The sequence below is a fragment of the Grampus griseus genome, assembly GCF_964374135.1.
Source record: "Grampus griseus genome assembly, chromosome: 2".
Taxonomy (NCBI): Eukaryota; Metazoa; Chordata; class Mammalia; order Artiodactyla; family Delphinidae; genus Grampus; species Grampus griseus.
The window spans coordinates 108,799,948-108,822,162 of NC_139018.1; the positions used below are offsets into that span (position 1 = coordinate 108,799,948).

The 22,215-nt window shown below is 39.0% G+C and overlaps 1 protein-coding gene across 6 annotated transcripts in view; it reads right to left on the bottom strand.

Annotated features, from left to right (window-relative positions):
• DENND4A (DENN domain containing 4A) overlaps positions 1-20,452 on the bottom strand; it is a 135,096-nt gene extending 114,644 nt beyond the window's left edge. For all 6 annotated transcript variants that reach the window (XM_082649668.1, XM_082649667.1, XM_082649666.1 and 3 more), the window contains exon 1: positions 20,334-20,452. The gene's annotated coding sequence lies outside the window, so the exon portion shown is untranslated. The remainder of the gene's footprint in view (positions 1-20,333) is intronic.
• Positions 20,453-22,215: the final 1,763 nt, after the last annotated feature.

Below are 22,215 nucleotides of genomic sequence, written 5' to 3' on the forward strand. Positions count from 1 at the left end.
AAATACCTAGACACCTTATGAGGAAGTCTTAGAACATCTCAAAGAAAAAATTCTAAAAATCCCCAGAAAGAAAAAGTAGTTCATCTACCAAAAAAAAATCTGACTCCAGACTTCCAATTAGTAAGATAATGGAGTAACATTTTCAAATGTTGTAAAAAATGAAGTTTAATATATGGTTAAACTATTATTTAAATACAAGGATGAAATAAAGATATTCTTAGGAATATAAGTACTCAGATGGCTTGCCAAGAAAGCAGCTAAACAAACAAATAAAAACTCAAACTATTGGTCTAAAGGTTATAAATCTAGGGGACTCGATAAGATATGGCAAGAAAGGGTGCGTAAATAAAGGTTCACTATTGCTAATTAAACAATGGAAGTGGGGGGAGGGAATGAAGAAGGAAAAAGAAGAAGAGGAAAAAAAAGTGTAGTATACCCATAATAATCCTGAGTATTAAAAGACTAGAGAATGCTAACATTGTAGGGGCAGAGAGGAGGGAGAGCCTACTAAGATACATGCTTTATTCAGGAGCAAGATATATATAATCAATAAGCTTAAAAGTTTATAAATATAAATAAGAATCTAAGTAAAGGGTAACCAGTAGAAGAATAAAAACAGAATACATAATTTTCAAACTGGCACAAAAAATTATTTATCCTCAGAAATTGGAAAAGAAAAAGAAAGGAAAAAAAAATTAGTGTAAATAGAAAACACAGAATAAGATGGCAGGAATAAGTCTTAATATAATAGTAAGAGATATACTTAAAAAACTCTTAGAAAGCACTCTTGGAGGTAACATGCCAGTCTTCTTACTGATCCTTGAATGAACCAGGCATGTTCCAGCCTCAGGGCCTTTTTATCCTTGCTGCTCTCTCTGCCTGGAATAGCCTTCTCGGATGCCAGCTGAGCCAGCTGCATCTTCAGGTCCTTCCTTCTAAAAAGTCACCTTCTCCGTGAGGCTTTCCATGACCACCCTATTTTAAAATTTCAACAATTTCCCACACCCAGTACTTCATATTTGCTCTTTCCTTGTTTTAATTTTCCCACCTTATTCCTTTTCACTATCTAACATGCTACATATTATACATATTCATTTCATTTATTATCTCTCTCTCTTTCCTCAAGATTAGGAAGTTCAAAAAGGGTAGGAATTTTTCCATTTTAGTCACTGCTATATAACCAGCGCCTAGAACAGTGCCTGAAGAATAGTATGTGGTCAATTTGTTGAATGACTGAATAGACAAATCAAGGTGTCCATAAGTAAAGGAATCATTTTAAAATGTGGCAGATGCCATGATTTGAATATCATGTAACAGTCAGAAGCAACGATAATAGATGTAAACGTAGCAACATAGATAATTTTTTAAAATGTAGTGTTGAATTAAAATAGTATAAAACAAAAAGGAATCTAAAGCAAAATATCATTTATATAAATTAAAAATACATACCTAAAACAGCACTATAGTTTTGAAAAATATATCCAGGATGACATGCTAAGTAAACATATTAAAGTAGATATCTTTGGGGGAAAGGGAATGGGAGTGAAGATGGAGGGTAAAAGTAGATAAAATAAAATTAAAGCAGGCCCCCACACAGGCCAATGACGAAAGTGAACCATGAAATCAGAAATATGATTAAATCAATTCTCTATACTTGAGGAGCCCTCACCCCACTTGCTCCCAAAAAGAGCTATTTAGCCACTGGTTTCAGCAAAACTCAAATCACTGTGACCTAGAGAAGACCCATTTCAGTGAAGTGTTAGTAAGAAGAAAGCCCAACTGGAAAGAGCTGAGGAGAGAATGCGGGGTGAGGAAGTATACATAACCCTTTGCAGAAGTTTCGATGTAGAGGGGAGCAGGGAGATGGAATGGTAACTTGAGAAGACATGGAATCAACAGAGGACTTTTTTAAATAAATAAACAAAATTAAAGGGGGGGTATGCCAAGGGCAATCATCCAGCAGAGATGGAAAATGAGGATGAAGAAAAGAAAGATAACTGTAAAAGCCTTGAGAAAGTATGAGAGGATGGGATCCAAAACATAGAGGACCAGATCACAGAGACAAGGATTTATCTCTTATTAAGCTTTCCATAATAATATGTTTAACAATGATTTTTCTGAATATGCAGGCTTTGGTGATGTGGGTTCTAACTTTTTTGGGGTCATGAACCTCTTTGAGAATCTGATTAATGCTATGGGTCTTCTCTCCCTTAAAATACACATACAGATATTCAGATAGAACTTTACATACAACTTTGGGGGGGTCACTGAGCCATGCTCCCCAAGCTAATCCATACACAAGTCTGTTCGGGGGTTTTTTGTTTGTTTTTACTTTTTAATTAACATATACATATAGATAAGTACAACTCTAGGAAAGTAAACACAATACCACCATTACAAATACCTCTCAGGTCAAGAAATAGAACAGTATCAGTAACTGGAAGTCCCCAATCCCCCTTCAACCTTCCCCAAAATAACCACTATCTTGAACTAGTTTTGTCTGTTTCTGAACTTTATATATATAAATGGAATGTGGAAGGATTCTCACAGTATGTGTATGGTCCAGTTTTTTTCACTCTACAATAGGTTTTTGAGATTCAGTCATACTCGTATGTGTAGCAGTTTGTTCATTTTCACTTCTGTATAGTTTTTCATTTTGAAAATATCATAATCTTATGTATCCATTCCATTGTTAATAGACATTTGGCTTGTTTCCAATGTTAGGGTATTATAAATAATTACAAAGTCATGTGTAAATTATTGTACATGTTTTTTGATGCACAAATGCATGCATTTGCCAAAAATACCTACAAATATAAGTGCTAGGATACAGGGTCAATGTATACCCAACTTTGGTACATAATGCTAAACAGTGTTCCAAAGTAGTTGTAATAAGACCTTATATTGGGGCTTCCCTGGTGGCGCAGTGGTTGAGAGTCCGCCTGCCGATGCAGGGGACACGGGGTCCGGGAAGATCCCACATGCCGCGGAACAGCTGGGCCCGTGAGCCATGGCCGCTGAGCCTGCGCGTCCGGAGCCTGTGCTCCGCAACGGGAGAGGCCACAACAGTGAGAGGCCTGCGTACCACAAAAAAAAAAAGACCTTATATTGGATGGGTAAGATGGCTTAGGAAATAAAAATTTGTTTTTTGCAAGCAGAAACATTTCTCTGACGGACCTCTCTAAAATATTAGTTTGTTGTTGTTTTGTTTCGATTAAGTCATTGCTGAATACAACTATATGAACACTATAAAAAGAGAAGTTAAGTGCTCGGCAATCAGTTTGGCCAAGCTCAAATCCTAGCTCCAGTTAGTGTTAGATTATCATACAAGCAAATAAACATGTGCTTAGGTTATGGTAAAAAAGTGCACCAAGAAAAGTTTAATTCAAATAATTTTATTTAAATAATTTAACAATGAGGGATCATCATTTTAAGAAATCAGAACTTTGCTGATTTTGCTTATCTTTATTTGATGGTTTGGAAATGATTTTGTTCTGAATTATAGAAGTAGCATCATAATCACTTTGAGACTTGATGATGTAAAGGTTTAGAGACAGGAAATTATGACTCTGATTCTCTCAATCATTCATCTAATAAACATTTACCAAATGTTTATTGAAAAGGACATGCGTCAGCGTTTTATTTTTGACCATCCAGCATCTGAACTCCTTTACTATATTTAAAAAATCTGCCACTGTGTGTGTCTTGGAAGGAAGGTAAGCCCTAGAGTCAACCATGGAAGCCAAAAAGACCAGATACTTGCTTTGCTATTTAGGAACCAGGCACATAGATTGGTCAATTAGATGCTTTCATGAAGAATTTGACTCTAGAGCTAAAGCTGCAGAGACAGTTTAAAATTCATTCTTACGGCAGTGACATACAGTACCCAGAGGCAGTGTTCCAGCAATGGCATCCAGCATCCTGTGGAGTCAAAGGTATCTTAAACAAAAAGGACATTTCTGTGGCATTACTTTGGCTATGGACTAGCCCTGAGGTTGATTAGTTGGTTTCCTATTTGTTCTCAGAGTCTGGTTCTCCAGTCTTTCAGTCATTTCTGTAAGCTAACTAATATCTTTCCAATAAATTCTTTTTAACCAAAGTTGATCTCTGTAGTTTGCAAACAAGAATCCCAAAATGGCAACCTTACCATATGCCAGGCTCTGTACCAGGCACTGGGAACACAAAGACAAATAATTTATGTATGGCCTTGCCTTACAGGAGTTTAATAGAGAAGGCAGACAAGTAAACAAACAATCACTGTAAGTGATAAGACTATAACAGAAGTAATCACAGAAAGCACAAGAAGGACACACAGTTTGGGCTTCAGGAGTCAGAAAAGAAAGAGCTATCATCTAAATCTTGAAATATGAGTAGGGTAATAGAGGAGAGATGGAAGGGCATTCCAAACAAAAGAAGCAACAAATAAGAGGCATATGGCCTTTTCTTTGCTCATCACTTCCTTCCTACACAGTATCAAAAGCATAGTTGAAGGATAAAAGTGACAAAAGGCAGACTGATAGATTTGTGGAAGGGGATGAGAAACAGTTACAGTTTGTGACTTGGGTGACAATAGTGGCATTTTTGAGCTTGCTACAGGAAAACAACCTCATACTCGAAACACACACACTCACCATCACCACTCCCACCACCGCAAAGCTGGCCACAACTATCTTTTCTCTCCTTCTCACCTATCTCAGTCACTTCTCAGAACAGTCAACTATGGACCTCTGGATTTGGGGTTTGGGGATTTTTTTTTTTTTTGGGTGGTTGGTTATCTGTGACAGCTGTGGAACAGGAGTCATGAATGGGTGGATAAAGCAATTGAAAAGAGAAGTAAAGGCATTAATCAACTGATCAGAGTAGTGAAGCAAAAAGCATTCTGCCAACTGCTCACACTCCTTTTGCTTAAAGGTAGGTACGACTCTACAGGAGAAAAAAACTGACGTAAAGTATTTTACAAAATAATTGTGTGTGTAATTTCAGTACTGACATAGATCATTTTTAGAGACTTATCTTTTAAAATTATACTAGGCTTATGCTATGTATTGTTTTCACTGTTTACTTTTATAAAAACTGTGATATTCATAAGTTTTATAAGCCCTTGCATTTTCAGTCATCCACTGTATGGAGTTCTATGCTTGAACAGGAGAAAAATAACCATAAAAGTAAACTAACCAACCAACCACTATCAGAAAAATTTGATAAAGGAGCCTGAAAGCAAATGATCAGTGAAGACTCATTTTCAAAAGTGACATCACAGTTACAAACAAAATGATGAGTATTCTAAAATCTATAATCCTCCTTTGAAAAAAGAAGTATGCACTATCACGTGAAGGACAGATATGAAAAAGTAAGTTTTCATTTTAGCTTCAGTAAATTGAATGATGTAAAATTCACTTCAGTCATACCAAACTCCACACCACCTTTGTAAATTCAGTTCTTTCTGCCAGAATGCCCGTTCAAATGGCCAGCTCCTGTGTAATATTTGAGACATGCTCTTTGAAGCCCTTCCTGATCCCCTTCCCTAGAAGAGATTGTCATTCTCTTTCCTTATACTTTAAGACCATCCTGTACGTATCTCTATTACAATTATCACATTAACACTGTAATCATTTCTTTGAACATCTACTCTTGTCAACTAGATTAGGAATTCTTTGAGAGTAGGCAATGTTACATCTCTAGCTCTGTAAATATGTTTTAGCACAGTCCCTAAAAAAGGACAGGTAGTCAGTAAACGTTTGTTAAATAGAAAATGACATGATGTATTAATAATAATATTAATATAAGATTGTGTTCATGAAATAGCATGATTCAAACTTCAAATTCTATATGCAGAAGCTAAAAAATCAGCTCTTATTTGAAAAAGGGAGATATTTTTATAGCTTTCAGAATAACCACCTATGGACTAGGGATGAAATTAAGTTCTTTACTACTACATAAAGCTAATGAGTGGTCTCCTTTTTATTTCAGAAAACCTTAATTTTATTTCACGTTATTTAGCATTCCTTTGCAATCACCACCTTTCATGGTATCTATGTAGCCTACTGACATACCTCTCCCCTGAGAGTTGTATGCCCTGTATGCACTCCCCTATCATAGAAATGGGGCCTGAAAAGTTCTCTAAAACCTTGGTTTCATCTGCCATAGCTGATTGGACCAGACATAGACATTTGCCTCAAACTGGATTTTTTCCCAGGGTTTAGCATGGGATCACAGAACCATGAGTGAATTTAAGAATTTAAGAGTTAGAGGACTTGTTTGGCCATGCGCAGTGGTAAAAGACAACATGCAGAGAGAGAAAAACGATGCAGACAAGTAGGGAGAGGCAGAAGAGATAATGCTGCCCCAGGGTGGGGAGAAAACAGTTGCCTGAGTTACTGATGAGTTTCCAGTTCCTGGTTCCCCTCCCCCTCATGAAGCCTGGTTGTACTTCTACCTTCAAAGTACAGTACTGTGAAATCCCCAGTACCCTTGCCATCAACACTAATTCCCTTTTTTGAGTAAATTAGTTTGAATTTCATTTCTAATACTCACAAACAAAAGAAATTTGATTTTAAAAACCTCAAAAAAGAAAAGGTCAAGTAGGAATATAAAAATGTCAGTTAACCAGAGGAGAAAAAAAAAAACCCTTGTTACATTGGTATCTTCAGGCATTTCTCAGCGTTAAGAAAATGAAAAATATTCACCAACCATAACAGGTTCAAACAACAACCTATAAATCCAACTTCAGCATAGTTGTGAGTCAGTATGAATAAAATTATATTTCAAAGTTCAGGGGAAAAAAGAGAGATTAAAGAATAGGGAGTATCTCAGAGCTTATTAGAACAAATTATTTTATAAAGAGAAATAATACCACTTACTACAATTTTGACCAAAAAGGGGGTGGGAATATGTCTTTTCTCGTGATAACAGCCAGTCCTATCTAACAAGCCTAAGTATCATTTATACCGTTTTCCCCATCCATCTATACGCTTTTCTCATACAAACATGGCACTTCAGAGTCCTCAACTAAAATGCTCAGTGGCAGAAGACAGTGACCTTTAAAAAAAAGGAAGCGTTTTCCAACAGCACAGTCATTCTATGGCATTAGTTTCTAAAAAAAGACTGATATATTAGGTTTTCCATTTTTCTTTGAAATTAGTTTATTAGTAAGAAGTTTCCTTTGGCAACTCAGACTTTAAAAGAAAAATTAGTTTCTTTAGTATTTTCAAAGGGATAGTGAAGAAGAATGAATATTGATAACTTCTGTTCAAAATAAACGTTTATAAGAAAAACTGACTAGTTTCACATAATCAAGATTTAGCAAGACTGGGAAAATCTACAAATGCAACAGCAAGTTCAGAGATAAAAACAAACAAACCAAAACAAACAGTACTTCTATCAAATTTGCCAAGCTTATATAGACAGTTCTGGTGTTCAGAAAAAAATGAGACGTTAAAGTAAAAGGAAAGGCTTATGAAAAATTGAACAGTGATTGCCATAAAAAAGATTTTAAGTAAACAAGTCCCAATTGTTTACAATAATGGAAGAAGGCAGAGGCATCGATCATTTTTTAATGACTTATATTGCCTCCAGACTGTGTTTACTGAAATTACATTTGATTATGAGTGTTCAATATTCTCAGAATTTATTTTAAGCCAAGGAGTGAAGGGATAATGTGCAGGTTTGACTCTGAAGTGGGAATATTTCCAGTTTCCCCATTCTACCCCGTTGTTCAATCTTTCTCTGCAACATACTTCAGTTTATCTCCCAAATTAATAAAAAGCACAATATCAGCAGAGCTATCACCCTCACACCTTAATCCATAATAGGAAAGGCTGGTTAATGCTACAGGATAGGCTATATGAAGACTAAGCATAAATAAAGGGCATTCCTAGAGTTTAAACAGTGTTATTAATAAGAAAAGTGTGCAGGAATTTAAAAAACTAATTAAGTAGAACAATTAAGAAATGCTAATCATCATTAATGCCAATTTCAAATTTGTGACAGAACACCAAATGCTGGAGCTGCAAGAAAGACTAATGGTTAGCTCGCCAAGACATTCTCAAAAGCTAGGAATTTGTCTTTCATTTTAAAACCCAGGATTAGTTGGTTTGTTTATTCATTCCCTAATTCTAGGACAGTGGGGGGACTCGAATACATAAATTAAAACATTCTAAGGGCAGCAATGTCTATAACACATTATTTACTGAACACTAAGTAAATTTAAGCTTCACAACAATCTTATGAAGACATCATTATCTTCATTTTACAAGGGAAGAAACTGAGGTACAGGGAGACAGCACAGATAGTCAAATAGCAAAGTCAGGTTTGCTAACCCCAGACAGTTTGGGTCCAGAGCAACTACTTTATACTGCCTCTCCAATACTAAAATAATTCATTCAACAAATTCTTAACTGAGTATCTTCTCTTGTGCCAGACACTGTTCTTGTTGCTTGAGACATAACATAGTTACTAACAGATTATTTCAGAAGGAACTTGACAATCCAGACAAGAGTATGGGTCTGACAACCCACAAAATGGGAGAAAAAATTTGCAAACGAAGCAACTGACAAGGGATTAATCTGCAAAATATACAAACAGCTCATGCAGCTCTATGTCAAAAAACCAAACAACCCAATCAAAAAATGGGCAGAAGATCTAAATAGACATTTCTCCAAAGACAACACACAGATGGCCAAAAAGCACGTGAAAAGATGCTCACATTGCTAATTATCAGAGAAATGCAAATCAAAACTACAATGAGGTATCACCTCACACTGGTCAGAGTAGCCATCATCAAAAAGTCTACAAACAATAAATGCTGGAGAGGGTGTACAGAAAAGGGATCCCTCCCACACTGTTGGTGGGAATGTAAATTGGTACGACCATTATGGAGAACAGCATGGAGATTCCTTAAAAAACCAAAAATAGAACTACCATATGATCCAGCAATCCCATTCCTGGGCATATATCTGGAGAAAACTCTAATTCAAAAAGATACATGCACTCCAATGTTCATAGCAGCACTATTTACAATAGCCAAGACATGGAAGCAACCTAAATGTCCATTGACAGATGAATAAGATAAAGAATATGTACTACTTATATACAATGGAATACTACTCAGGTTTCAATACTAAAAAGAATTGAAATAATGCCATTTGCAGCAACATGGATGGACCTAGAGATTATCATACTAAGTGAAGTCAGACAGAGAAAGACAAATATCATATGATATCACTTATATGTGGAATCTAAAACAAATGATACAAATGAACTTATTTACAAAAGAGAAACAGAGTCACAGATATAGAAAATAAACTTATGGTTACCAGGGGGGAAAGGGGGGAAGGGATAAATTGGGAGATTGGGATTGACATATACACACTACTATATATAAAATACATAACTTGGACTTCCCTGGCGGCACAGTGGTTAAGAATCCACCTGCCGGGCTACCCCGGTGGCGCAGTGGTTGAGAGTCCGCCTGTCGATGCAGGGGACGCGGGTTCGTGCCCCGGTCCGGGAAGATCCCACATGCCGTGGAGCGGCTATGCCCGTGAGCCATGGCCGCTGAGCCTGCGCGTCCGGAGCCTGTGCTCCGCAATGGGAGAGGCCACAACAGTGAGAGGCCCGCGTACCGCAAAAAAAAAAAAAAAAAAAAAAAAAGAATCCACCTGCCAATGCAGGGGACACACGTTCCATCCCTGGTCCAAGAAGATCCCACATGCTGCGGAGCAGCTAAGCCCATGAGCCATGACTACTGAGCCTGCGCTCTAGGGCCCGCATGCCGCAACTACTGAAGTCCGTGTGCCTAGAGCCCGAGCTCTGCAACAAGAGAAGCCACCGCAATGAGAAGCCCATGCACCGCAATGAAGAGTAGCCCTCGCTTGCCACAACTAGAGAATGCCACGCGCAGCAATGAAGACCCAACGCAGCCAAAAATAAATTTTAAAAAAATATTTTTAATAAAAATAAAATAGATAACTAATAAGGACTACTGTATAGCACAGGGAACTCTACACTCGATATTCTGTGATGACCTATGTGGGAAAAGAATCTAAAGAAGAGTGGATATATGTATATGTATAACTGATTCACTTTGCTGTACAGCAGAAACGAATACAACATTGTAAATCACCTATACTCCAATAAAAATTAAAAAAAAAAGTATGGGTCTGAAAAGGCTTTCTGGAGGAGATAAAGCCTATGCTGAGTCTTAAAAGATGCAAAGGAGTTAGGCAAAAAGAAAAGGGAAGAAGAAAATGAAGTCATTCCAAGGAGATGGACTACATAAGCAACGGTCAACAGTTCAGAACTAGCATGTACATTCAAGGAATCTTCAAAAAGTAGTTTTTTATGGCTAGAGTGGAAAATGGAAAGCAGAAATTATGAGTTAAGATAGAGAACCAGTCCCAAATCATGATGAGGCTTAATGACCTGGTAAAGAGTTCAGACTTTATTCAGTTGACAATGGGGTGTTAAAGAAGAATTTTCTAACTGTGTTTTAGAATTACCAGTCCAGCAATTCTGATGTGAATATTACAGAGGTAAAAATGAAGACAGGAAAACCAGTGAGAAAGTAAGGAAGTAGTTCCTAATAAGGCAGTGGCTGAAACAGGGATACTAGGGAAATGATCGATTCAAAAAATATTCAGGTGGCAAAATCAGCAGAATGAATAGTAAATGAATGTATGTGAGAAGAGAGAAAGAGGGAGGAAACATGAAAGACTCCAAAGTTCCTTGAATGATGAAGTCAATAGTCCAGATGTCTTTGAAAAACAATAAATCAAAGAAAAACTTTAGATAGGTAAATAAGTTCAATTTGGACAAACGGAGTTTAAAGTGAAGATACATAAGCAGTTAGATAAGACAATCTCTGACGCTTTGAATACTAATGCTGGAAAAACAGCTTGGTGGGTGATTGGTAGATACACAGTAACTGAAACCACAGGGATAACTACGACTTGCTTACTGTAAAGGCTGAGAAGGGCAACTGGCTAACCCTGGGACCACCACTTCTTTTGGGACAGGCAGAGGAAGGCAAGCCCTCAAAGGGAATGATCAACACAATGAGAAGCTCCAGGATAAACAGAAGAGGGCAGCAGGGTGAAAGTCAAGGGGTTGAGTTTCTTGAGAAAATGGCCAACGGTATTACTGTCATTGGTTACTTTAGCAAGAGCAAGTTTAGTGACATAAGAAGTAGAAATTAGGGCTTCCCTGGTGGCGCAGTGGTTGAGAGTCCGCCTGCCGATGCAGGGCACACGGGTTCGTGCCCCAGTCTGGTAAGATCCCACATGCCGCGGAGCGACTAGGCCCGTGAGCCATGGCTGCTGAGCCTGCGCGTCCGGAGCCTGTGCTCCGCAATGGGAGAGGCCACAACAGTGAGAGGCCCGCGTATCGCAAAAAAAAAAAAAAAAAAAAGAAGTAGAAATTAGACTGCAGTGGGATAAAGAGTAAATGGGAGAGAAAAGACGTAATTTCAGCCAATGCAGATTACCATATCAATTTTCTCATCTATAAAATTGAGGTAATGGGTTATTTTGAGCACTAAATGACTTACTACATGTAACCTCACCTGTAAGTAACGCTACAGGCCCTCATGCTCACTGCACGTAGCCACACTGGGTGTCTTTCTGTTCTTATCTCAAACTCCTTTTCATGGGAAGGCTTTGCACTTGATATTCTCCCATAAGAATCACTCTTTCCTCAGCTCTTCACATAACTGGCTCTTTCTCATCTGTCAAATATCATCTCCTAAGAGAGGACTTCCCTAAGAAGTACCCTAAGGACCCTCTCAGTCATTCTCTCACATCATTGTGTTTTACTTCCTCTGTAACTCTTACAACACTTTGAACATTTCTTATTTAGAGGTAATATAGCAAAGTGATTGAGAGTGTAGGCTCCACAATCAGACTGGCTACATACGAATTCCAGCTCTGCCATTTACTAGCTATGTGACTGTGGTCAAGTTGCTAAATCTCTCAGTGTCTTAATTTCCTCATCTTTAAATGGGGCAAAATAGGGCTTCCCTGGTGGCGCAGTGGTTGGGAGTCCGCCTGCTGATGCAGAGGACGCGGGTTCGTGCCCCGGTCCGGGAGGATCCCACATGCCGTGGAGCGGCCGGGCCCGTGGGCCATGGCTGCTGAGCCTGCGCGTCCGGAGCCTGTGCTCCGCGACGGGAGAGGCCACAACAGTGAGAGGCCCGCGTACCGCAAAAAAAAAAAAAAAAAAAAAATAAAAGGGGCAAAATAATAAAGTACTTACCTCACAGACTTCTTGAGGGAATTAAATGAGTTAATCCATATAAAATTACTGTAAGAATACAGGTAGATTCCGAGCACTCAAATATTATTATATATTTGTTTACTTGCAAGGATCTTAATGCTCCACTAAACAGCATTTCTCAAAATGTACTATGAAAAATATCTGAAGCTGGAATAACTCTAAGTCCAAATCATAAATATATCAACCAATAACCAAATGACAGAGTACTATTCTGACTAAACCTCAGGAAGTTTTACTTTCAGAAAAGGGATTTTTTTTTTTGGCCACAAAAGTCAGAGACAAAGAAAACCATACAGAGCTAAGGCTCTGTAATTAGTAAGGGAAATTTTTTTGATAAGTTTTATATATATAATTACTTGTAATTTAGACCAGCCTATAAGAAGTAAAATTAAAATATGGAGGACAGAGAAAAAAAGGTTCTGAAAGGTCCTGACCTAAGTAACTTTGGAAAATAGTGTTTTGACTGGGAACTCTAAACGACAAAAGGATTTAAAAAAAAGATAAAACTTCTCTAGTTGTTAAAGTCATTTCTCACCGGGATATGATTAACAATTATGAAACTGTGCATGTATAATGAGACTGAACAAACAAGTAAGTGGACTGCGGATGATGAGAACCAGGTTTCTCATTTCTGGAGAGTAAGGTTACAGATAAGCATGGGGGTAAGGATAGAATGAACCATGTGGTACTGAAGCAGAGTCAAAGACATCAGTATGAACTCATGTTTAGCTTCATTTAGATCCAGATGGACATATAGGTAAAAAAAAGTTATATATCTGTATACATGTGTTAGTATACATACATATATTTCCTAGGTCTGTACACTGAGGTCTAAAAGCAATGATATCCCAACAGCAATGAGCATACTCAGTGCCCAAATCTTGGTTTCTAATATCCTTCTCTAATAAAAGTAACTAGGGATCCTTGAAGAAATGGTTGATTATAGGGCTGGGGCAGGGAATATAAAAGATTAGCCTGGAGCATCTTGTAGTGCCAGAAAGTATGGAAGTGCTCAAAAAAACAAAACAATGGTTTATGTCTTGTTGGTCACAGGAACCAACCTGAAAGAGGTAGAACAACTTGAGCAACAAAATAAGGTAGTATAGGAGTATAACCCAAATTTAGAAATAAATATACATAAGTCCATATTGATATAAACGATTAAATAAATAAATGGGGGAGAAAAGGAAAATCTCCCTTAAAGAAGAATCCCAAGTAATTTTGTAGATACTCACCCGTCGAGGAGTTAGAGCTTAACTTCCTATCCACTGAATATGGTCTGCACTTAGTAACTTATTTCCAAAACGCAGCATATAGGAAAACTTTACAGTAGAGAAACCTGGCAAGCACTACCTCAGCCAGGTGATCAAGGTTAAAAATATCAGTGATAAGTCATATTGATGGTATGTACCCTTGATACGATATAATGAGAACAGCATTTTATCTCTGCAGTCATCCTCCCCAAAACCCATAACCCTAGTCTAACTATGAGAAGAACATCAGACAAACCCAAATTGAAGGACATGCTACAAAATCTCTGACCCATACTCCTCAAAACTGTCAAGGTCATCAAAAGCAAGGAAAATCTGAAAAGCTGTCACAGACCAGAGGAGCCAAAGGAAACATAATGACTAAATGTAGTGTGGTATTCTGGATGGAATCCTGGAACTGAAAAAGGACATTAGGTGAAAACTAAGGAAATGTGAATAAAGTATGGACTTTAGTTAATAGTAATGTTCCAGTGTTGGTTCCTTAGTTGTGACAAATGTAAAACAGAAGTGTCGGATATTAGCAATAGGGGAAACTGGGTGCAGGGGATGTGGTAACTCCCTGAAACTTTTCTGTAAATGTAAAACTATCCTAAAATTAAAAGTTCATTTAAATAAATTAATAATAATAACAACAATAGCAGGGAAGTTATTGCCTTAACCAGACTGACTTTAGTCCTTTAAGTCATGTATAGAGGGTTGGACAAAAACAGAAACAGTTAGTACTATGCAAAACAATCTCAACACTGATGAACAATTTATAATACTGTATATGTAAGTGCCTAAAGTCATTTCATATGTGCATATTTTTATTCCTTAGTTGATAAGGACTTTAGGAGCAGAAAACTCTCCTCTAAGCAGGAAGCCACTCAAATTTTAGACTAAAACAAAACTGTCGTACTAATTATTATTAATAAAAATTCCACCTGGTTTTTGAAGTCCACAAAATTGAAATAGTTTTAGTTAAAATATATCCACAGTACATTACGGAAACATTTTCTCATAGTTTCAGAGGGAGAGAAATATAACGATACATATTTTATGAAAGTACATTGGGAAGTTCACTAATAACAATATACTATAATGTAAAATTCACAATAACTTGGGTCCATAATGGTCACTGTTCAAGAGATTTGTAAACTCCAAAAATAAAAAGAACACTTCACTAACGTTTGTAACTATCTTGAACATATTTAAAAACCAAAAAACCTATTACAAAAAAGTCTAACAGAAAATGTGTAAAGGATATAGGCAAATCACTGAAGAGTTAACCAAAAATGCCCATATAATGCCGTGGAGCAACTAAGCCAGTGAGCCCCAACTACTGAGCCTGTGCTTAAGAGTCCCCAAGCAACAAATACTGAGCCCGCTGGCCTAGAGACCGTGCTCCGCAACAAGAGAGGCCACCGCAATAAGAAGCCCACGCACCGCAAGGAAGAGTAGCCCCTGCTCACTGCAACTAGAGAAAGCCCGCGTGCAGCAACAAAGACCCAAAAGCAGCCAAAAAAAAAAAAAAAAGTCCATACATAAGAAAATATGAAGGGAAATAAAAATAGAACACAAATGAAATGCCATTTCAGATGGCAATCAGATTGGAAAAATCCAAGAGTCTGACAACACCAACTGCTGGTAAAGATACGGAGAAATAGAAATTGTTTGTCAGTATCCTATAAACACCCTGTAAAGGGGAAAAAGCATATACCCTAAGACCCAACAATTTGACAATCAGGTATATGACCTGGAGAAACTCTGGCATGTTGCTTGAGGAGATGGAAGGATTTCATGAGGCACTATTTATAACAGATAAAAAATGAAAGCAATCTAAATGCTTATCAATAGAAGAAATGACAAAATGCAGTATATTTATTCAATGGAACACTACAAATCAGTAAAAAATGAATGAACTAGACCTATAGTGCCAATAAGAATTGAGGGGAAAAAAAGTAAAATAAAGAAAACAAGTTTCAAAATGTGTATACCATGACATAATCATATTAATAGCTGGTTAAATTTACCAGCACACTTAAAAAAAAAAAAGTACCAGGCACAGTTTTAAGCAGCTTATATAAATAAACTCATTTACTTTTTACAACAACCTTATGTGGCAGACATTTCTATTATCCAGATTTGATAGATGAGGACAATGAGGCACAGAAAACTTTTAAAACACGCCTGAGGTCACAAAACTATTAAGTAACAGAGTCAAGATTCAAACCTAGGGAGTTATGTCTCCAAAGTCCACACTCTTCAAAAGCATCCAAAGCAATGTCATGTACTACTCAAATACATACAATTTATTAAAAGGTAAACTGGAAGGATACACATCAAATTTATCACAACAATTGCCAGGGAGGGGATGTAAGGAGAGAAGGAAAGAGGATGAAATTGGGGAGAACAAAAGGGGCTTTAACTTTATCAGCAATGTTCAAGTAAAATATAAAGTTCTACGCCGCTCTTTTAGAATTCAGTGTGATACCGATGACTTATGTGGTTCTTTTATATTAAATGCACATCTCAAGCAAAAATGAAAAAAATGTCAACGTTTTGTATGGTATGTGCATTGTTCACTACTTTTTGTAATTTTCTGTATTTTTTAAACTTTCCAAAAACAAAATGCCTCCTCTATAAAACAATATTATAACAAAAATAAGAAGAGTGACATCCCTGGTGGCGCAGTGGTTAAGAATCTGCCTGCCAATGCAGGCGACACTAGTTTGAGCCCTGGTCTGGGAAGATCTCACATGCTGTGGAGCAGTTAAGCCCCTGCGCCACAACTACTGCTCCTGCACTCTAGAGCCCGCAAGCCACAACTACTGAGCCCATGTGCCACAACTACTGAAGCCCGTGTGCCACTGCAATGAGAAGCCCGCGCACCACAACGAAGAGTAGCCGCCGCTTGCCGCCAACTAGAGAAAGCCCACACAAAGCAATGAAGACCCAACACAGCCAAAAATAAATAAATAAACAAATAATTTTTAAAAAAATAAAAAGAAATTTAAGCAATTTCCAATCTCCATATTTCAGGTTTTATTTGGAAATGCAAACAGCTAAACTGTGAGTTTATGTATGTATATATACTTTAACATACATATGGAAAATGCATTTTTACAGGGCTCAAAAGAGTTATACTAGAAGTATATCAGAAACAGTATCTCTTACTTTACATTTTGATGACTCACTCTTCTCAGGGAAAATGAAGTATATATAGCACTAGCAAGAAAACTCCCTTGACACCTTTCTACCTCTTTTTTCTGCTGCTTTCTACTTGTTGGTGGTTTTTAAAAGAAGGAAGCAAGAAGAAAGTACCAAGAAGTTGTCACGTACTTTAAAAAATAACAGCAGCCATAGATGAACATATACGCAGCCCTTCTGAACTTAAGATTCCCCCACATACAATCAAGTAATGTTCCAAAAATTTATTTGTAAATTGGTTGTCTGGAACTCAGAACATACTTTCCCATAAAGAAAGTTAAAAGAGGATGTGAGCACCAGGAAAAAGATACTGCCTGAGGTGCCAGGGCATGAGCAGTGGGACAGAAAAAGCAGAGTATACAATATGCACTGATGAACCAAGAAGAAAAGAAAGGTTCTCTACCAGAGTCTGAGGTTAGAAACTACATTTCATTCATTCACCTTTGTATACTCAGTGACTAGCAAAGTACCTGGCACCTCATAAACATTCACAAACCGCTGACTGATGAGGTAATGAGGAAAAGACTTAAGTCAAGCAGTCCATCAATAGGTGGCACTGGCAACACAGAACAGTTAGGGTGTAAGACACAAACAGAAAAGAAGTTGGAGAGTAACGATGTGCATTAATAGGAGCATCCACATATGGAAAACTATTACCAGGCTGGTGCTGGTAGCTAGGAGAATGCCTTCACCTGTATTATTGGCTGTTTCCATTATTGTGTATATTGCATAAGCACCGTATTTTCAGTTAGTTTGGCTAATAATGAATCATAAGGTAGTTTCTCTGTTGGGGCGGTGGTTATGTGGGATTTTCAGGATTTTCTCCTCTGACTCTTGAAAATATTTTAATGTCATTTTAGTGATTATCAGAGTAATACTATTCAGAAGACAGAACAAAGTACAAACACTAAAATAGAAGTTACCTATAATCCTATCATCCAGAGATAATGTCTTTTAATATTTTATGTACTTCCTGCCAATCATTTTGCCATATATGTGATATATTATAAGTAATAACATAGTAATTCCTTATATTCTGATTTTTATCTCAAGATTATATTGTGCTTTCTCATGTTAGTAAGTATTTTTTAAAATGACTTTTAATAACTGCATTTACCACATAGATTAACCATCATTAATTTCACTAATCCTCTATTATATGGCATTTTAACTATTACAAATTTTTCACTATTATAGTAACAACTATATAAATTAATCCTTTCTTATGTATAAAGTTCTACACTGCTATTATAGAATTCAAAGTGGTAATTATGATACACAGTAATAAGTAATAAAGTAATAAGTAATAAAGCATGGAGTGCTTGACTTCCCCCAACCCACAAATTCTACTGAGCAATAATCAGTAGGACACTGAACAAACAAACGAGAAAGGAAGAAATTTTATCAAGTTTTCTTCATTCTCTTCTTCTACACCTCGTAGGAAGGAGGAAAAAGTCCTGAAAGATAAGTCTCTGATATCAGAGAGGACAAGAACAGCAAGCCAATCTTCCTGCTACAGCCACTTCTGTTTTCCACTTAGAATAAGGAGCCATCAATTTAAATAGGAATAAACAAGATTTATAATATATCAAACACCTCTGTTTGTATTGGTGCTTAAATCTAGGTTTTCATAGTAAGTAGACTGCTTAGAAAAATTCTGCAAACAGAAAAGATAATGTAACTAATATATCACTCAGTGAGAACACAATTTTCTTTTACAATTCCTCCATGATTTTTATTATTTTTTGAATGAATTAGAAAATGTCATGTACTCTATTTCTTCCTTCTTATAGCCTCCCAATTATTCCAAATTTTATTCAAGCTGCCACAAATAGGTCAACAGCTCCAGGAGCTTAAGAATCAATAACTATTTAAGCCAGTGGTAATTCATGTGGAAAAGTTCAGAACAAATCAGCATCAGCTTCCTGGCTCTCTTGCACAATCAGAAAATTTATATCGCTTCACCAATTTTCAAAAGTGTAAATTTGTGTACATAAATTTAAAACTCAGGCCAAATTTTACTTACATTTATTCCCAGTACTGGGCTGCTGTCAAGATCAATTACATTCTTATAAAACCCACAATGAAGTTAAGTCTATGTTTAATCATTCAGAAAAAGAAAATTATGTAACATATAGTATGTACAATAATGACGATGATGATAATATATACTATTCTGGACTCCTACTGAGAGCTGCAGTTCAAAGGGAGAATGTGAAAATGAGGTAGAGGTTACCAAAAATGTTTAATTTTGGCCAAAACAAAACAAAGTTCCCGTAAAAGCGGCCAAATACAATCTTTTGTTTCATTATAAATTCAAACGGGGTTCAAATAGCTCAGAAATTATGTATACTTAGGTTTTCAAAGGCTGAAATCCCAGTATCTACTCTAGACATAAAACTGTATAACTTGCCCCAAGAGTCCTTACTTATTACCCAATCTTAGGTCCCCCGGAGACTACTTTTTACAATAATCTCAAATGTACTACAATAGATTAGTGTAACCTGGGTTACGGTGTTTACAGGTGTCTCCGCCTCCTTCCCCCAAGAGGAGAGAAGAGGTAGACTAGGGCAAGCAGAAAATAGAAAGTGACCATATACACCAAACAACAGCTTGTAATCTTGTAAAATTGCTGCTTTTAAACTTGGACTATTATTTTCATTAACGGATAATATTTTAAAGAATAGCATATTCACGTAGTAATACAATTTCTGCCCTCACGGGTCTCTAGCTAGCTGACACGCGTTTTCTCCTCAGATAAATACATGCCTGTTGACTGATGCCTGTCCTGCTGCTGCAAACAAAAAATAACTGTCCTATAAGACAAAAACCCTTCTCTAAGGCTCCAGGCGTAACCATACGTTTGAATTAAAAGCACACTGGAACAATAACAAAAATCTTCCAGCACATCTGTCAATTAAAAGTACGATAACGAAACGCTGTCGCTGCGACCCAGTTTTAGGTCACAAGCTTCCCCCCCCCAAAGAAAGCGGTAAACTTCAAAGGGAACAGTGGCTACCAGTAATTGTTTACCCTCTCCCGCCCCCGCCCCCCAAAAAAAGACTGGGGAAAAAAAACCAAACTGGACAAGTTGGACGTTTAGCAGGTTCACGCTGGTCGGAGTAGGCTAGGCAGACCTCTGGGAGGAAAATCGGGCCTCTGGGGGCCAGCCAGGATCCAGCTGCCGCCTGTTTAAAACAGCGAGCAGGTGGGATTCCGGGAGGCCACCTCCGTCTTACGTAACGGGCTTGTCAAAATCCCAGCTCCAGGACCTCCCCTTTCACCGCCCCCGCCCCCACCCCCAGCTCCCAACAAGAGCCCCAGGCCAGCCCGGAATAGAAAATCCGGAATGAAAACACAGGAGTCCCCCCAGCATCCGACGCAGAGGCGCGGGTGCTACTCTCAGCACCGCCGCGCCATCCGGAGCAGACCCAGCTCTCGGAGGACGGCCAGGCTCCGAGAAATCCCCGGGCGGAGGTCGCGGCCATCCACGCCACATCTCCGAGTCCAGCCGGCCCCACTCCCGTGCCCGCGGCTGACACCGCTCCGGGCAGTGACAGCTCCACATGCCACCGCTGTCCGCGCTGCCGCCCCCACACTCACCTCACCGCTGACTCCCTCGCGAGCAGCTGGTCGAGCTTGGAGAGCGGTGCCGCGTCCACTCACCAGCGGCGTCGGGACACGAGAGGCTGAATGCCGCGGGGCTCAGAACCCGCTTAGCTCATCCCCAGCCCGGCGCTCCGCCCTGCGCGGCACCCCCGCCCGCCCAGGCCTGCCGTCTCAGTCAGACGGGACTCCCCCTCCCCTCGCGGCCGCCGCTGCCTCCGCCTCCTTCTCTGGTTCCAGCCGCCGCGGCCGCCGCCGCTGCGACCGGCGCCATCTTGACAGTGACGGAGTGGGCGGAGGCGGGGATCGCGGCCTGTGAGCGCCAATAGAGGGCCAGTCCCTTGCCCGAGGGGGCAGGACAGGGACAGGTTGAGGGTCGCGGGGTCCTAGCGCCCGATACTGCTATGGGCGTAGAAGGTGGGCGGAGCTGAGGGGCGTTCTCTCTTGTCGCGCGGTAGAGTTGGGGAAGTGCGCCGTGGTTCCCCTTCGCGTTGGCAGATCCGGACCCCTAGGCGAGCGTGGGCGGCCTACACCTTCCCTTCCCCTTTCACCACCCCGAGGGTCAGGGATCCGTCATGGGCCAACTGACTTGTTTCCTCGTTCCTCCCCAGCCGTCCCAGGAGTCCTGACATTGGCTAGCCAGAGCTCGTCGCGTCTGCCTGAAAGGCCGCTCCTCTACCAAGAGCACTCAGATTCCCCAGGAAACCCCCTGAGGGGTTAGCAACCACCTCTAGTAGGTTTCGGTCCCAAGATACTGAAGGTCAGGTAAAATGGGGAATTCAGGAGGGTTCTCTGAAAAGTACGTTGATAAAACACCTATTGTTGACTGAAGGGGTGTAGATTACATTGGATTAATGGGATATGGCCTACTTACACCTGGCTGTGGTTCCACCATCAGTGGCTGTTGGCAAGTTGCCTCTGAAAAATGAGGATAATAAAGGCTGATTACTGCTACAGGGTTGCTTTGAAGGTTAAATGCTGTAATATATGTGAAGTGCTTAGCATAGTATCTGAAAGTACTCAGTGAATGTTAGATATTATTACATGGACAAATGAAGGAAGAAATAGGACCCTAAAAGATTTCAAGTCAACTCTCCTAAATTGTGAAGAATAGGCTTTAATCCCTTGTACTAACCAGGTTTACAGCTCTATTTCCTATCTCCACTTCTTTCATTGTATTCAGTCAGTCAGTCAACAAACATTCACCGAAACTCAAACAGACACTGAGGGGACACACTGGTGAGAGAAACAGAAAAGGTCTGCCTTCATGGAGCTGACAGTCTAGTGGGAAAAAGAGGGACAAAAGTACTTCATCACATTTTGAAGGAAACATGCTATAAATGTTATGAACAGAAATCTGGGAGAGCAAATACCAGGATAGCTTAAAAAAAACCAGAGTGGTCAAGAAAGGCCCATCTGAGGGATGAGAAGGAGCCAGTAGAGAAAGGAGCCAGCCAGTAGAGAAATGCCCTGGGGAATTGTTTAAGGCAGAGGAAACAGCTGTGCAAAGGACCTGAGGTAAGAGGGAACTTGGCTGTTGGAACTAAGTGCTGGGGAATCCATGGTGCAAGGAGGAGCCTGCCCTGAGAATGGAGAGGTGAGTGTGTAAGCAAGTGAGGGCCCATTCCCCCAGGCCCTAAGAAGACATAAAAACAAGATTGGGTTTTATTGTAATTGCTGCTGAAAGCTATTGAAGAGTAAGGGATGCCTGTTAGAGCAGGGAATTGGGAACAGTGATGTTTGGGGTACGACATCATATCTATATTTCAGGCAATATATGAGCCAAAGAACTGGATTAATGGTAAAACAAAACAAAACAAAAAACCTGGGGTTGAGCCTCTTCAACACTAAATTGTTCAAATTATATGTTCTGATCTTC